Here is a 15,230-nt window from a genome sequence, read left to right on the forward strand (position 1 = left end):
AGCCCCAGCCGCACCCCCCCGCCTCGGGAGCCCCGGCCGCCCCCCGCCCCGGCAGCCCCAGCCGCACCCCTCCCCTGCTGCACCTGCGTCTGGGCCGCCGGGCGGGGGCGGCCAGGCGCACCAAGGCCCGCCTGCTGCAGAAAGACCAGAGGGCGCCGACGAGCACGGACCTGTCCCTAGAAACCGATTTGCTTTGGGATTTTGCACGAAGAGCCCTGTGCACACGAGAAAAGGCCCGTGTGTCTCGGAGACAGATGTCAAAAACTAGGACGCGAATTTCAGCTTTTCTAGGGACTCCTTGATTTCAGGGAGGTACATCCGGCCAGGGAGGACTGCTGTCACCGACGGAAACCGTGGGGTTCCATGGTGTAATGGTTAGCACTCTGGACTCTGAATCCAGCGATCCGAGTTCAAATCTCGGTGGAACCTGCGTGCTTTTCTTTTCTCATTTTTTTATAGTTTCCGTTTTAGGGATGGTTGGCAGGGGACCCCCAGTTCACATGAAACCAGAGTGTAATCCTGAAGGGGAAGATGACACGGACTCTGTGTGGACCCCACTGACTGCCTGCTCTATTGTTCAGAGTAGAGGACCATCCTTCCTTTCTCCCCGTTTTCCTCTCCCACCTAACAGATATTCTGTAACACTCACAATTTTGAGTTGAGTTGAACTTCTCCTGATTTATTGCTTTATGAAATGTAGTGAGCTCAATTCGTGCAAAGGGATGCAAAGGAATTGAGAGAGAAGAAAGATTCTCATGAATACAATACTTTTCTGCCCGGAGAGAATGAGACTTCCTAATGTCTATTAGGTACAAGGACCCGATTTTATGGGTGTTTCCTTTTCCACTGAGAAGCAAAGATTTGTGAAAATCTATTCATACTTTAAATAAAGAACTTATTGAACCGTCTCAGATATTTGAACACAACTGGATGCCCACATGTAAACTCAAAGCACTTGTGGACGGAGCAAATAAAGATCCAGATACATTTTCTAAATGCTTTGGTCAGTTCTATGACACTGATCCATCACACAAAATTGTTGTCTATGACGAATATGTTCCACAGAAATCAGAGCTTTCAAATTGTATCCTAGGTTATCTCTGTGATCATTTTATTTTCATAAAACTGAATGTTCCAATTGCAAGTTACTTCATTTTCTGGTAAAAGTCTGCATGTGTCACAACTTAAGGCAAGACAAGTTACTGAGATCCTCAAGAAGTAATTCCAGAGTGCTTTCCTTAGTTTTATTTCATTTATTGTATTTCTAAAAATTGTACATTTTTATTTCAAGATTCAGACTATCAGGCTATACATTATCTTCTGGGTCTTACTTTTTCACTTAACAATATATTGCTAAAATTAATTGTTTCTTTTGTTGCAAGTAGCTGCCATTCATTCACTCCTTCATTCATGAATAATACTCTTCTGTGTCAATATACTGCAGTTCATTCATCCACCTTTTTGTCAATGGGAAACTGGCATAGTTGTATGTAATGTGAATTTGGTTTTGAATTATGTCAGTGCTGGGGTCATGGGAAATTGAAATTGTTTTAGGGCAGAGGAAATCTGGGATTCAGTGACCACACATTTCAGCTGAGAATCTGTAACTTTGAGCTGTCTTATTCTCCCTCGAAATGCTTGGGCACAGTAATAATCACTCACACTTTTAAATTATACTACCCAATTCTCTGAATTACTCCTAATCTTTCAATTCCTAGAGGTAACTGCCAGCTCTCTACATCCCCCAACATGTATGCCATTGCTAGGCCCTATGCCATCATTGCCTTTAAAAACTTACGTAGCTTACCTGAACTTACCCTTACCAGGAAGCAATTCTGCAAAAGGCCTATGCCACCTATTTCTTTCCTCTGAAAGAAGAAATCTTGCTTTTGTACATCTGATTGGCAAGGTTTAGGGCACATGTCTGCATTCTAGCTGCACAGAAGGCTAGGGAATTGAGTTATGCCCTGAGCATGTGCAATTCATAGCTAGGCAGCTTCTTCCTAATATATGAAGTCTTAGCCATATTAGTCCAGTATGTTCATCAATGTGATAATCATCTACAAGTCCATTTTCATAACTTCCCAAACTTTTGTTTCCACTATTTTTCTCATGCATTATGATTCATCCACAGAAAGTTATTAAACACAGCAAACAAAATAATTCTATCATTAAGAAGAAAATTATGAATAGGATCACTTTTAATAAATAACAACCATAAAAAGAAATAAAATCATAGAGGGGAAGTTTACTCATTGGCATTAAAAGCTCAACTATAGAGTTTGAATAGTAGATACAGCAGAAATGATGAATAGATTCATGAACAAGAAATTGGAACTAATGACCAAGTGGTATACAAAAATTATGAAGAACAGGAACGTTCAGAAACGCACCAGAACATCTAAATACACTGTGAATACCTAAAACAATATCACTAGTAATTATTAACTTTTCAGATGTAGAAACAAAACGGAACTAAAATAATAGACAACATTAATATAAGAAATGGGATATTGTGATCAGGGTCAAATTATGCTGGAGTTATTTATTATGAGAAAAGATTTAAAACATTCAATGAAGTCATAATTCATGCAAATGATGAATGACTGTAAAATCACTGCTTGTCTGAGTTCATGGCCAAAGCCACACAATAACCACTGGCAAAGAGGGATATAAAATTCCAGGATATAAAAATAACCAAAAAATATTATTGAAAAAATCAATTATTAGGGGCATCTGGGTGTCTCAATTGTTAAGCGTCTGCCTTCAGCTCTGGTCATGGTCCCAGGGTCCTGGGATCGAGCCCCACATCGGGAATCCCTGCTCTGCGGGAAGCCTGCTTCTCCCTCTCCCACTCCCCCTGCTTGTGTTCCTGCTCTCGCTGTCTCTCTCTGTCAAATAAATGAATAAAATCTTTTAAGAATCAATTATTACTAGCATTATATTTTAATGTATTATGTAACATATGACTATATTGGCATATTATAATTATACTGTAATTAAAATTTTGGCAGTCAGAAGTTAAAATACTGCTATTATTGTGCTTCACTGTCACTTGTTAAATTTTTCTTCAGTCACTGTACTGCATAGTTGGGCCCCCAAAAATGCCCTCTCTCCTCTCTTCACTTAGATGGGCCCCATTTGTTTCTCACCATTTTTCCTCTTCTTCATAGACTTTATTATATTTAAATCAATGAAGATTTATCATGATATAATACATAACTTTAGAGTTTTTCCTCCTTGTGAAAGTTTAATACAGCAAAGTAAACATCCTACTTTTAAATTGTCTTGACCAGATGGGAGGAATTCTCAAACAGGACTCTTCTTTAAAGACTCAAAGCTGGGGGTACCCAGGTGGCTCAGCTGGTTAAGTCACTGTCTCTTAATCTCAGAGTCTTAAGTTCAAGCCCTGCACTGTGCCCCATGCTGGGCAAATATCAATAAACATCTCTTGGGAGTAAAAGTGTGAGATATTCTTACTGCTAGCTATCTAGCTAAAGAATTCTCAGTATTTATATTATCTTTTTATATTTAATTTTTATTAATTCCTAATATTACATAAAATAAAATTAGCCATTTTCACAAACTATTTATTGAAGCCTTTTATCCCAGAAATAGTGAAAATCCATTCATATTTTCACAAATGATAGTATTTTAATATATAAAGCACATAAGGAGATTTTCATTTATTCTTAATAGCTAGATTTATTATTCTTGTTTTAAAATAACTTTTCAGATAGTTACAGTAAACCTGGATGATGTGCCCTGTTCATATCACTAGGAGTCTTACACTGATTAGATATGATGGTAAACAATACAATCTCAGGATTGCTTATTAAACTTAGGTTTAAGTGCGCCAAAATTGATGTGGAAATAGGCACCTGGCTATTTGGCTTAATAAAGGCAAAGGATAAAGCAAAACCAATCAGCAAAGTGTTGAATTCAAGGCTGAAATCAAGTTTCATTGCATCCGATGTTGATTACATTTAGATTTGTTAAGTATGCATATCAAGACCTTAAGGCAAACTATAATAATAATAATAGAAATGACATATTTATAGAAATGACATATTTAACTTAAATTTTTTATTTTGAGATGATTGTAAATTCAAATGCACTTCTAAGAAATAATGCAGAGATCTCCTGTACCCTTTACCCAGTTCCCCCCAATGAAGACACCTTGCAAATTATCCTACAATGTAACAGCCAGAATATTGAAACAAATATAGAGAGGATGAAACATTTCCATCGCCACCAGGATCCCCGATGTTCTTTCACACAGCCACACCTGCTCTCCTCCCATCCCCCACTCCGTCCAACTCTGCCACTGATTGGTTCTCATCTCCATGTGTTCTCATCTAAAGAATATTATATAGGGGCCCATGGGTGGCTCAGTTGGTTAAGCGTCTGCCTTCAGCTCAGGTCATGATCCTGCGGTCCTGGGGTCCTGGAATCAAGAACTGCGCATGGCTCCCTGCTCAGCGGGGAACCTGTGTCTCCTTCTGCCCTTCCCCCACTCGTTCATTCTTTGGAATCATACAGTATATAGCCCTTTGAGGTGAACTTTTTTCAGTCACTGTAATTGTTTCAAACTGAGATTTTTATTTGCATTATCTTTTAATGACCAGTGATGTCGAGCATCTTTTCGTGTGCTTATCAGCCGTTTAGGTATCTTTTCTGGAGAAATGTCTATTCAAGTACTTTGCCCATTTTTGAAATTGGGTTTTCTTTCAGTTGTGGAGTTATGGGAATTATTTTATATAGTCTAGGCATTAAACCCTTATCAGATATATAATTTATGAATATTTTCTCCAGTTCTGCTGGTTGTCTTTTCCCTCTCTTGACAGTGCCCTCTGACGCACTGAGCTAAAATCAAGTTGTCAGCAGATCTGCATTCCTTTCTGGAGACTCCAGGGGAGAATCTGTTGCCTTACCTAATGGGTCAGAACTCAGTTCCTTGTGGTTGTAAGACCAAGGTTTACTTGCTGGCTGGAAGCTCAGAATGGTTTCCAGCATTTAGAGACCACCAAATTCCTCGGTTTGTAGACCCCCCTTCCTCCATCTTGAAAGTTGGCAGTGATGGGTTGAATCCTTTCTCATGTCTCATCTCTCTGGCCTACTGTTTTGCCTCCCTTTTGAGCACTTTTGTGATTAGATTGGGCCTCCCCAGATAATTCAGGTAATCTCCTCATCTCAAGATTTTCCCCCTTAATCACATTTGCAAAATCCCTTTTGCCATGTAAGGCAACATGTTCTCAAGTACTAGGGATTAGCACATGGACATTTGGGGATATCATTATTCTGCCCATCGTAACATCTACTGAGTATCTTTTTTCATTCAGTTTAAGATCTTCCTGGTTCTTGGCACGACAAGTGACTTTCAATTTATTCCCGGACATTTTGGGTATTATGCTCTGAGACTTTGGATGTTATTTAAACCTTCTGTTTTAGTTGGTTCCCTCAAACATCTAACACTGCTCTGATAGAGGACAGGGCAACCCCTGGTTACTATCAGGTAGGAATGGAATTTCAGATTCCTCATTCAGCCTCTCTTGATACCTAAGGTGTAGGCTCCCTATTGTTGTGCAGTAGAGGGAGTCCGGGCTCCCCACTAGGCTTCCACTTGTTCTTCCCTGGCTGGAGGAGTAGGAGAGCATCATCATTGCCATGTGAGCTCCACGAACAGGGAGTGTGTATGGCCCTTCCAGCTAAGCACTGATGAAAATCTTTTCTCTCCCTAGGCCTCTTCTGATGCCACCCCAGTGGGGAGGGTAATAGACACTTCATTACTGCCAAGTGGGGGGGGGTGGTGCAGACTTCCTTATAGAGACGATGGGTATGGGAAAAGCCTTTTTAAAGTCTGGAGCAATGAAAGTCTCAGCCTCTCCCTCTGCTTTCTCTGATACCTTGTGTTGAGGGGCAGGAAGCCGGGTGGGGGGGAGCACCTTGCCGCAGGCTGGCAAGGGTGGGATTCTAGGCTCCCCGCTCTGTCTTTGCTGCTTGTGGGTGGGGGTGAAACTACAGTTTGTTTTTATTTCCATCTTCCTGCAAGTGAAAATCTCTAAAAAATGGAATGCTTAACCTCACTGAATACACAAAGTGAACTCAAAAATCATAAATCCTTAGGCTAAACATACAATTTTTAAAATATACAGCTTTTAGAAAAAAGAGGCAAGCTTAGGTCCAGGAACTTGTCAAAATATCATGACTTCCTACAGGAGGAGTGCTCTCAGTCGTCCATTCATCCTTGCTTCTTTGGATTAGATAGATTACGCAGCACACATATGGCCAGTCTGTTTGACCCTTAGGGACATTGTGGTCTATTAACTATCTTCACAGCTCTGTGGGAGAAGCCCCTCTGGCTGGCCCTCACCCCAGCTGGTTGTTATGGTAATTGCACACCTCTGGCTTCTTGAGTTTCAGTATTTCCACCAGACATCTGGTGCTTTGGAGTCCTAGCATTCCCATTGCCACTAACAAGCCAAACTCTGTGACCGCCTCTCCTTCGGTGATCCCTGGCTCGCACACAGAGCTAGCCCCGAACTCAGTAATTCTAGTGCCCCTCTCACCAGCACGCTTCTGATGGCTTTGCTGAACCGTGTTGGTTATCTTGGTAGGAAATGCCTGGGCTCCTGGGGGGGCTTCTGGGGTGTTGGCTGTGACCCACTTCCATCTGGCTCACACTGGTGCAAAGTCATAAATCTTTATGCTTAAGAGTCGTGCATTATTTCTGTGTCTGTTTTACTTCTGTAAAACCAAAAACTCAGTTTGCCTTGATGGAGATATCTGGTGAGCAAAAGGAATAAAAGCCAGTATTTAACAAAGAGGTTGTTGTTCTATGTTAGGGATTTTTCTCAGCACCTGGCAACATATTAAATTATGACATTCTTACTTCACGGCATGAGAAACTCATACAGGATCTGAAATAACCCACTCAAAATCACGGGGGTAGTAAGGGACTGAGCCTGCCAGTGAACCCCCGGGGTCTGGCAGCAGAACCTGGGTTTGAAATTCTCCAACTCTACACGAGGAAAATAGAAGCTTTGAAGGTGATTCTTTCATAAATTAAGTCCAGGGCTGAAGATGATAAGGAACTTGGGGAAAGCAGTCCTGCCTGGCTCTTGGAAGAGGCCACTGCGGCGGACTTACTTTCCTTCAAGTCAAAATTCCAAAAAGCAAGGTTTTTTGGTTTGTTTTGTTTTAAAGTAAGTTTGACTCCGTACTAATGATGCTCATGAATGGATTTTTAGTCTCCCATCTTAAGGGCACTTGGCCGCAACAGACACACCAGCCAAGTCCTACCCATAACTAGAAGTGTGCCTTCTTCCTTTTATCAGCTGCATGATCTTCCACTATGGGGATGTTCCCAAACTCATTTTGAAAATCGATGATCATTTGGAGGAGCTGTTCAAATCGGCGCTCCCCTCACAGTTCTGCAGCGAATGCCAGAGCCTGTGTCGGCGAGCCGGGTGTCTCCTGGGTCCCCGTCAGAAGCGGCCCAGCAGGAAGCTGGCCTCCCGGGAGGCCTCCTGCTCTGGCCCCTTCCCGCAGGCCATCGGAGGAAGGCGTCCCTCCGGGCGGGGGAGGCAGTGCCACTTGGCCGCTTTGCCACAGCAGCGCGCTCTTCGCCCGAATGAGGTCCGAGGGCACTTCGTGGGAGAGACTGGGGCCTTCGGAAGAGGCTACTTAGCTAAGGAGCGCGACGGCTCGCACGTAGTCGTGGCCGAGTGGTTAAGGCGATGGACTAGAAATCCATTGGGGTCTCCCCGCGCAGGTTCGAATCCTGCCGACTACGGCGGCTCTCCTCTTTGAAGACGCCACCTCTGCTCGCACCAGCTCCGCCACGGGCTGAGCGTGCCCGCCTCACAGGCTCCGCGCGCGTCCACCCTGGTTTTCCACTAGCCTTTTCACAAGCTACTTCCCCACCGTCCCCAAAAGGTCTCCTTTTACGCAAGGAAGAGCCCACCCTTTGTGTTGCTTTCCTCTTGGCTGCGACCAGAGCCTTGCTTTTGCCAGGCAGCCGTTTCCAAAACGAACGTTGGCAGAAGGGTCTACACTGATGCTCTTCACAAGCCATGGAAGGTGGGTTAATCTGTTGACATTTCCTCCAGGGAATATGAAATGAAAATCACAAGCCCCGAAGCAAAGGAGGATGTAACCACAGATAGATATGCACGTTGTACTTTTTCTTACTCCTTACTTTCTGGGTCCCCAGAAATTCTCCAACGGGCAACCATCCTCCAGGGGGTGGGTCCTCTCTGGTGAGCCAGAAATCAAAAGGAGGGAAACAGGAATCTGAACCCTAGATCTTCAGATTCAAAGTCTGCCCCTCTATGGACAGAGTGGTCCATGGGGTGAAGGCATATAGGGGTCTTTCCCGAGTCGTGCTAATTCCGAATTCCATGCCAGGCCTTGGGGAGCTGAGCTTTCCTTGCTGAGCGGATCGTCGATTCTAGCAGCATTACCGACGATAGGTGAGCGCGAGTGCGGGGGCAAAGGGGATCCAAGTCGGGCTGAGGTGAGGAGGGTGAAACTGAGTCGGGGACTTTGTTCCTGGAATTCGTGATCGCAGGGAGGGGGGCGTTTGACCGCCGCGGAGTCCGGCCCGGAGCAGGCAGACGTCTGCGGAGGGAACCCGCGGTCCTTTGAGGGAGGAGCGGCGCCCGGCGGCTGGGAGGGCACGCGCATCAAGAGTCCGCCTGACGCCTCCTCGGCCTGTGCTTGCGGGTCGGGGACTCCCGGGCCCGTCACCACCAGTTCCCTCCTGGTCCTTATCTGAAACCGGAGGAACAGAGGCCGAAGCTCCTTCTGTGGGCTGTTGCAGTCGGCGAGGACCACCTCCCTCAGATCCAAATCCTGCACCTTCGGCTTGCTTCCCCGCGCCCCCACTCTGTGTCCGTGTTCCCGCGGGCCGCGCGCTCGCAGGTGCGGCCCGCCGCCTGTCATTGGGCCCCCTGTCCTCTCGGATCCCTCCTCCTTCCGCGCTCTGGCCCGGCGTCGCCCCCCCCCAACCCCCGCTCTTCCGTCTCCCTTCCGTGCGCCCCCCGCGCGGAGACTCCCGCTTCTCCGCGTCGGTCCCCAGTGCTCCCCTCCGCAGGGGATGGTGACTTCATCCCGCTCCAGGACTGCAAGCACCTGGCTGCGAGCAAGTCCTGGGCGCCGTCCTGGCCACCTGAGGCTTCCTTGATTCGTCCGGAGGTTGGAGCCGCCGAGTCAGGCCGGCAGCAAGGGAGGTGGCAGGCGAGATGCAGGATCAATAAAGGAGCGGGGAGTGTTTTCCATGATTCTGGGGGGTTTGAACATAGCGCAGCGAAAACGAGGCCCTCCTGTCGCAGGAGGGGGAGAAGACGGCTGTGATGTCCCTTTTTCCCTGAAGGGGTTCTCCGCTCTGGGCCCGCGAGGTTGTGAGGGAGGCGGAGGGTCCGATCGCGGGGCGACAATAAGGTAGCCTAGCAGAGGATGGTTTCGATCCATCGACCTCTGGGTTATGGGCCCAGCACGCTTCCGCTGCGCCACTCTGCTCGGACGCGGGAGAAGCTTCCTACTTTTCCGATTTGATTCTCAGCCTCTTGCCCCACGTCTTACGATGCGCAATGCGGTTGCCTTTCCCGTCTTCTCTCTATTCTCCTTTCCTTCCATCCATCTCCTCCGGGCGTTTCTCGCCAGTCCCAGCCTTACGGTCCACGTTCCCGTCACACAGGCTCTAGCTCGCAGGCTCCACACATCTCCAGCCCTTTCTTTGCGAGGTTGCCAAGCGTTCCCTTTGGATTGGGAATAATGATGTGGCCAGGATGTCAACTTGCCAGACCAAGAATCGGGCAAAGCCTTCTAAAACCACTCACGAGTCGCCTTCTTTCTCAACCAAAGCCCTTTCCTTGGGATTCTTTCTTGGTCCCCGAGCCGCCGGCCTTCCCTCGTTTCCCTCCTCCTGAGCAGCGCTCCGATTTATCAGCAAAAGCGGCCCACGTCTGTTTGACCTTTCGGGGCCCTCCCCAGCTATCCGCGAGGGTTCCGTTCGCTCCGCCTCTCTCGATTACTGGAGATCCCTACGTAAACCCCCTACTTCCAAGTCCTCCTGGCGGGGTCCAGAGCCACCTGCCGTTCCCTGCACCCGGCCTGGAAGCGCCCGCGCTCCGCTTCCCACTTCCAGACCTCCGCTCGTACCGGCAGGTTGGTTCGTACCTGCCTCGTCTCATCACTCGGACGCCGAGTTTGCTGCACCTTCAAACCTCTGAGGGTGCTGACTGGTTTCCTCCTTCACCCGTTTCCATTCCCTTCCGAATTCTGCAGGATTCTCACCTTCTCCGCTAGACTCTCGTCGTTTCTGTTCGTTTCCCTATTGTCTGCCACAGAAGCCGCAGATCTAGTGCGGGCAGCCGGAGACAGAATGCTGCGGGGGAGGGGGGGTCCTCACTTGTACGCGGGATTCACCTCGGACAGTCTCCCGCAAGCGGTAACAGAGCGCAGCAGCCTCCTTCCAGTAGAGGAGCGCTTGGCCTAGGCACCTGTGCATCAGTCACCGTGACTCCCGAATGCTCCCCCGGGGGATGGACGCTTCAAGCCAAGACCTTAAAAAAGGATTTGCAGAAATTCAACCAGGGACTTTGCCATTGCTAGGCAAGTCTATCAAGCTAAGCCCAACACCTGTTCTTAGCGTGACCAACAGCCCACTTTTTTGGCTTTTGGGTAAGAGTTCCAATTTAAAAGCTTGCTTTTTCTCTTGCCTGTGGTACTATAGCTGGAATGCACGAGAAGAGCTGCAACCTACAATTTTATAGCTAGAGAGCCCAGTTTTTCTCTCTCCGGGTTGACTAGTTAAGGCCCTTCAAATCTCCCTGATGTCGAACTTCGCTCTTCTGCCTCACTCCAGCCTACTTCATCTTTAGATTTTATTTCCCTCCCCCTACCCTGCTATCACTTTTGGCAGTGAGGTGAGTTTGTCTTAGACTTAGTGATCCTCTGTCTTGGTCTTCCTCTTTCCAGGTGCAAAAACTTAAGAGTCATCTCTTGATCCAGAGAAAATCAGGCTTTAGGGGACTGCTTATTTTATATATAACACAGCACATGGAAATTCCTGTAATTAAATAAGAAGTAGAGTTAGATTTAAAAAAACTACAGTTAGATTCAACAAGATAACTCAGTGGAACGAAGCAATTGTCTTGAACTTTGGCTCTCTCACAATGAGGTGAAATAACACATTAAAATATATATTTGAAACCAAAATTTCTTACTCTTTGACATATTTGGTCAAATAGATGACCATAATGCTGTTATGACAAATTGGCATGTTGTACTTTGTCCTAGAATTGGCAAGCCTCCTTAACTTGATCTAATTTCCAGCTTCCTACCTTGTCAGCCTCTGATGGTCATCAATGAGCTACACTCCAAACTAAGACAAACTCTGATAGAAGTGGGGAGATGGGCTGAATCAAAAAATAAATACTCCACAACTGTGAGAAATGATGAAGAATACAGACATGTGTTCATGCTGTGAGATTATGTGTAAAAAGATTTCAAAACTCTAAATAACCAATAGTTCTTGATTTTTTTAAATAAACTGTGGAACATAATGGAATATTCTGCAGCAGATAATATGAATGAGGCATGTTTCTACGTACTGATGTGAAATGCATATATAATATATGTAAATACATGTGTACTTGATGTAACTGCAGACTCACATGCAGTTGTAAGAAATGACAAAGAGAGAACACTTTACCCTAGTTTCCCCCAGTGGTAACATCTTGGCTCATTACAATAACACAAGCAGGATGCTGACATTGATACAGTCCTCCAGTCTTACTCTGATTTCCCCCCGCTGTACTCATTTTTGAGTGTGGTGGTAGGCATTTAGTTCTGGGTGGTTTTATCCCATGTGCAGATTCCCGTATCCACCACCACAAAAGTGTGGCTTCATCACAGCAAGAATCCCTCCTGTCTGTCACCTTTTAATGACCACACCCACCTTCTCCCAGCACTCCCTCCCTCATACCAGGAAAGCAGAAACTGATTCTTCATTTCTCTAATTTAGTCATTTCCAGAATGTTGTAGAAGTGGAATTACGCAAAATATGACATTTTGAGATTGGCTTTTTTTCAGCATAATTCCCCAGGAAGTCATCCAAGTTGCCACATGTACCTATAGTCCATTCCTTTGTCTTGCTGAGGAGTATTCCATAGTATGGATATATCATAGTTGCTGAGCCATTCACCTAGTGATATGTATTGTTTCCAGTTTAGGCCTATTCTGGGTAAAGATGCTGGAAAAAATACAGGTATTTATAGGTATTTTGTGGGAGCATAAATTTCTACGTCTTTGGAATAAATACCCAAGACTGGTATTTATTACTGGATTATCTGATAATTTCCTGTTTAGTTTTGTAAGAAACTGCCAAACCATTTTCCTGACTCACTGTACCATTTTACATTCCCACCATCAGTGTATGAGAGTTTCCCCACATCCTCATGGGAATTGGGTGTTGTCATTACTTTTGTTTTAGCCATTCTGATAGGTGTAGGGTGATATCTTATTGTGGTTTTAATTTCTATTTCCCTAATGGCTAATGATGCTGAACATTTTTTCATGTGTTTATTTGCCATCTGTGTATCATCATGGGTGAAATGCTGCAATGTCTCTTCATGGCTTTTATCCATTTTCTGACTGAAGTGTTGGCTTTCTCTTTTAATCTGTTCAGTTTTGAGAATTCTGTCTACATGTTCCAGATACTGACCTTTGTCATGTATGTGATTTACAAATGTTTTTTCCAAATTTGTAGCTTGTTTTTATTTTCAACCGCTTCATAGTGTCTTTTGCAGAGGAAAAGTTTTTAATTTTGCAAGGATCTGATTTATCTCTTTTCCTTTTAAGGATTGGGCTTTTGGTATCAAGTCAAAGGAACCTGCCTGACCCTAGATCCTGAAGATCCGCTATTATTTTCTAAAAGTTTTATAATTTTACAGTTCAGTCTGTGATTCATTTTAATTTTTGTGTACAGAATGAGGTTTAGGTCAACATGGATTTTGTTTTGTTGTTGGTTTTTTGTTTCTTTTTTTTGTTATTTATTTATTTATGCCCGTGGATGTCCAATTGCTCCAGCACCATTTGTTGAAAATACTGTTGCTCTTCCATTGAATTTTTTTCTGCACTAGTGTGAAAAATCAGTTAGGCATATTTCTATGGGTCTATTAGTGTGTGTGTGAGTAAAGCGATAGAAGTTTATCAAGTGAAGATACAGAAAAGCTCTCAAGAGTGAGAGGGGTCCCGACAGGGTTGCCAATGAAGGCCTTTAGTGTTGGTCTTTTATAGAAAGCTAACCGGGGAACTTAAATCCTTTTAACATTTCTACTGATATCACCATTGAGCAAGGACTAGTGTCAACACCTTCAGTAGTTTACTTCCTTTTTAGGGTCTGGTTATTCCTTGTTGGTCACAGGTGATTGTCATAAAGACATCCACCCCACACGACCCACCCCACATGTCCAGGATAGGGGGGTCCGATTTGTCCCCTTATCTCTGGTCTCCCCACACCTCCACATTTTGGGGATTTCTGTGAGCCTGATCACATAGCCCCCCATCTCTCCCTACCTAGCCCTGTCGGTCCCTTACTCATCCCTCCCGCTGGAAGAGTAACCCTAACTGCCGCCAGGGAATGGACAATGACCGATGACCGCTCTGGCTGCTTCTTGCCGAAATGGGGCAGCGGGTTGTGTGGCAGTTGCGATCTAACCAGCGGTCCGTCCGGGAGCTCTCAGTATATATCTTTAAGGGAAAGAAATAACCAAGATGAACACTGTGTATACGTTTGTACCATTCATTTAAAAGGGTGGCTTAGTGGTTAAGCATCTGCCTTCTGCTCGGGTCCTCATCCCAGGGTCCTCCAGCTGGAGGGGAGCTCAGGCTCCCTGCTCAGCAGGGAGTCGGCTTCTCCCTCTCGCTCTGCCTCTCCCCCCTGCTCATGGTCTCTCTCAAATAAATAAATAAAATCTTAAAAAAAATAAAAATATAGAGTGGACTGAATATTATACACACACATAACTCTGGAAAGGTATACAAAAACTCATTCCGCTGTGGAGGGAAACTGAACAGCTAGAGCACATAGACAGAAAAGGCATTTTTTTTTCACTGCATGTATCGCAATATCATTTGAGCTTCGTCTCATGATTATTATTTTAAAATAGTTTAAATATTAATATTCTTAATAGGCAATGAAAATACACTTTATGCTAGTTGATTACAGCTTTATTTTAGACCTTGTTTTCCAGTTACATGCAAGCAAATGATTTTACTGTCTTCGGATAGCATTTATTTCTGGCACGTCTTCTCTTACTTATCCTAGAAACAGGCTGGGGTTGTGTTAAGCAAGCATGAAATTCCAGATCGGCCTCACACGGATAGATGAAAATATGAGCGGATTGGGAGATATCAAGGATACAGTTGGGATGCGAGAAAAGGACATTGCTGAAAGGGTAACAATCTGGTGGAGAAGCAAGCATTCCCACTAACTTTTATTCTTTTTGAAAGACTTGCCTTCAAGCAGGATTTTGATTGCAGGAAACACCGAGGTATTTCTGAAATTTGGACTCTTCTTGGGAGAAAAGAAAACATTAGGACTCTGTTCAAACCTACTAGATAATATGGTAATTATGATTTCTTTTTTCTGGCCAGACTGAGAGACTCCATCACAGGCCGGTGAATGCCAAGACCAAAACAGGGAAGCTCAGTAAATGAGGATGTATCGCTTATTGGTCAGGTACAAGTCATGTTTCTTTGGACTTGCAGCTATGTAGGATTTCAAAGTAACCTACAAGATGTCAAAACACCTGTCGTCCTCAGGACTCGAACCTGCACGGGGAGACCCCAGTGGCTTTCTAGCGCATCGCCTTAACCACTCGGCCACGACTACACAGGTGAGCCTCCCCTTGATAAAGTAAATAGCTTTACTGTACCTTAGCTTTCTATAGGATCAAATTGCATACCAGAAAGTGTATTTGTAGTCTATCTTTCCTATTCTTTAATGTCATTTGGATGACAATCATGCTGTTGCACCATATTGGCAATTAACACTCTATCCTCAGAACTGGAAGGACTCCCTATTCTGATGGATCGTTGGAATGAGATCAGCTTCTTGCTCCACCATCCTCTGATGGATTCATGAGATACATCCCACAACTGGAACAAGCTTTAACATTCACAGCAGGATTACATGTAATAGTTATGATTTTTAAAAACTA

At 44.9% G+C, this 15,230-nt stretch overlaps 3 non-coding genes across 3 annotated transcripts; 2 read left to right on the plus strand and 1 right to left on the minus strand.

Annotated features, from left to right (window-relative positions):
* Positions 1-357: 357 nt before the first annotated feature.
* TRNAQ-CUG (transfer RNA glutamine (anticodon CUG)) lies at positions 358-429 on the plus strand. The gene has a single exon. It is a non-coding gene; the product is annotated as a tRNA-Gln (tRNA).
* Positions 430-7,713: 7,284 nt separating this feature from the next.
* On the plus strand, positions 7,714-7,795 carry TRNAS-AGA (transfer RNA serine (anticodon AGA)). Its single transcript has one exon. It is a non-coding gene; the product is annotated as a tRNA-Ser (tRNA).
* Positions 7,796-9,450: 1,655 nt separating this feature from the next.
* TRNAM-CAU (transfer RNA methionine (anticodon CAU)) lies at positions 9,451-9,522 on the minus strand. The gene has a single exon. It is a non-coding gene; the product is annotated as a tRNA-Met (tRNA).
* Positions 9,523-15,230: the final 5,708 nt, after the last annotated feature.

The sequence above is a fragment of the Callorhinus ursinus genome, unplaced genomic scaffold (assembly GCF_003265705.2).
Source record: "Callorhinus ursinus isolate GAN/ISIS: 27379988/994484 unplaced genomic scaffold, GSC_fseal_2.0 scaffold129, whole genome shotgun sequence".
Classification (NCBI taxonomy): domain Eukaryota; kingdom Metazoa; phylum Chordata; class Mammalia; order Carnivora; family Otariidae; genus Callorhinus; species Callorhinus ursinus.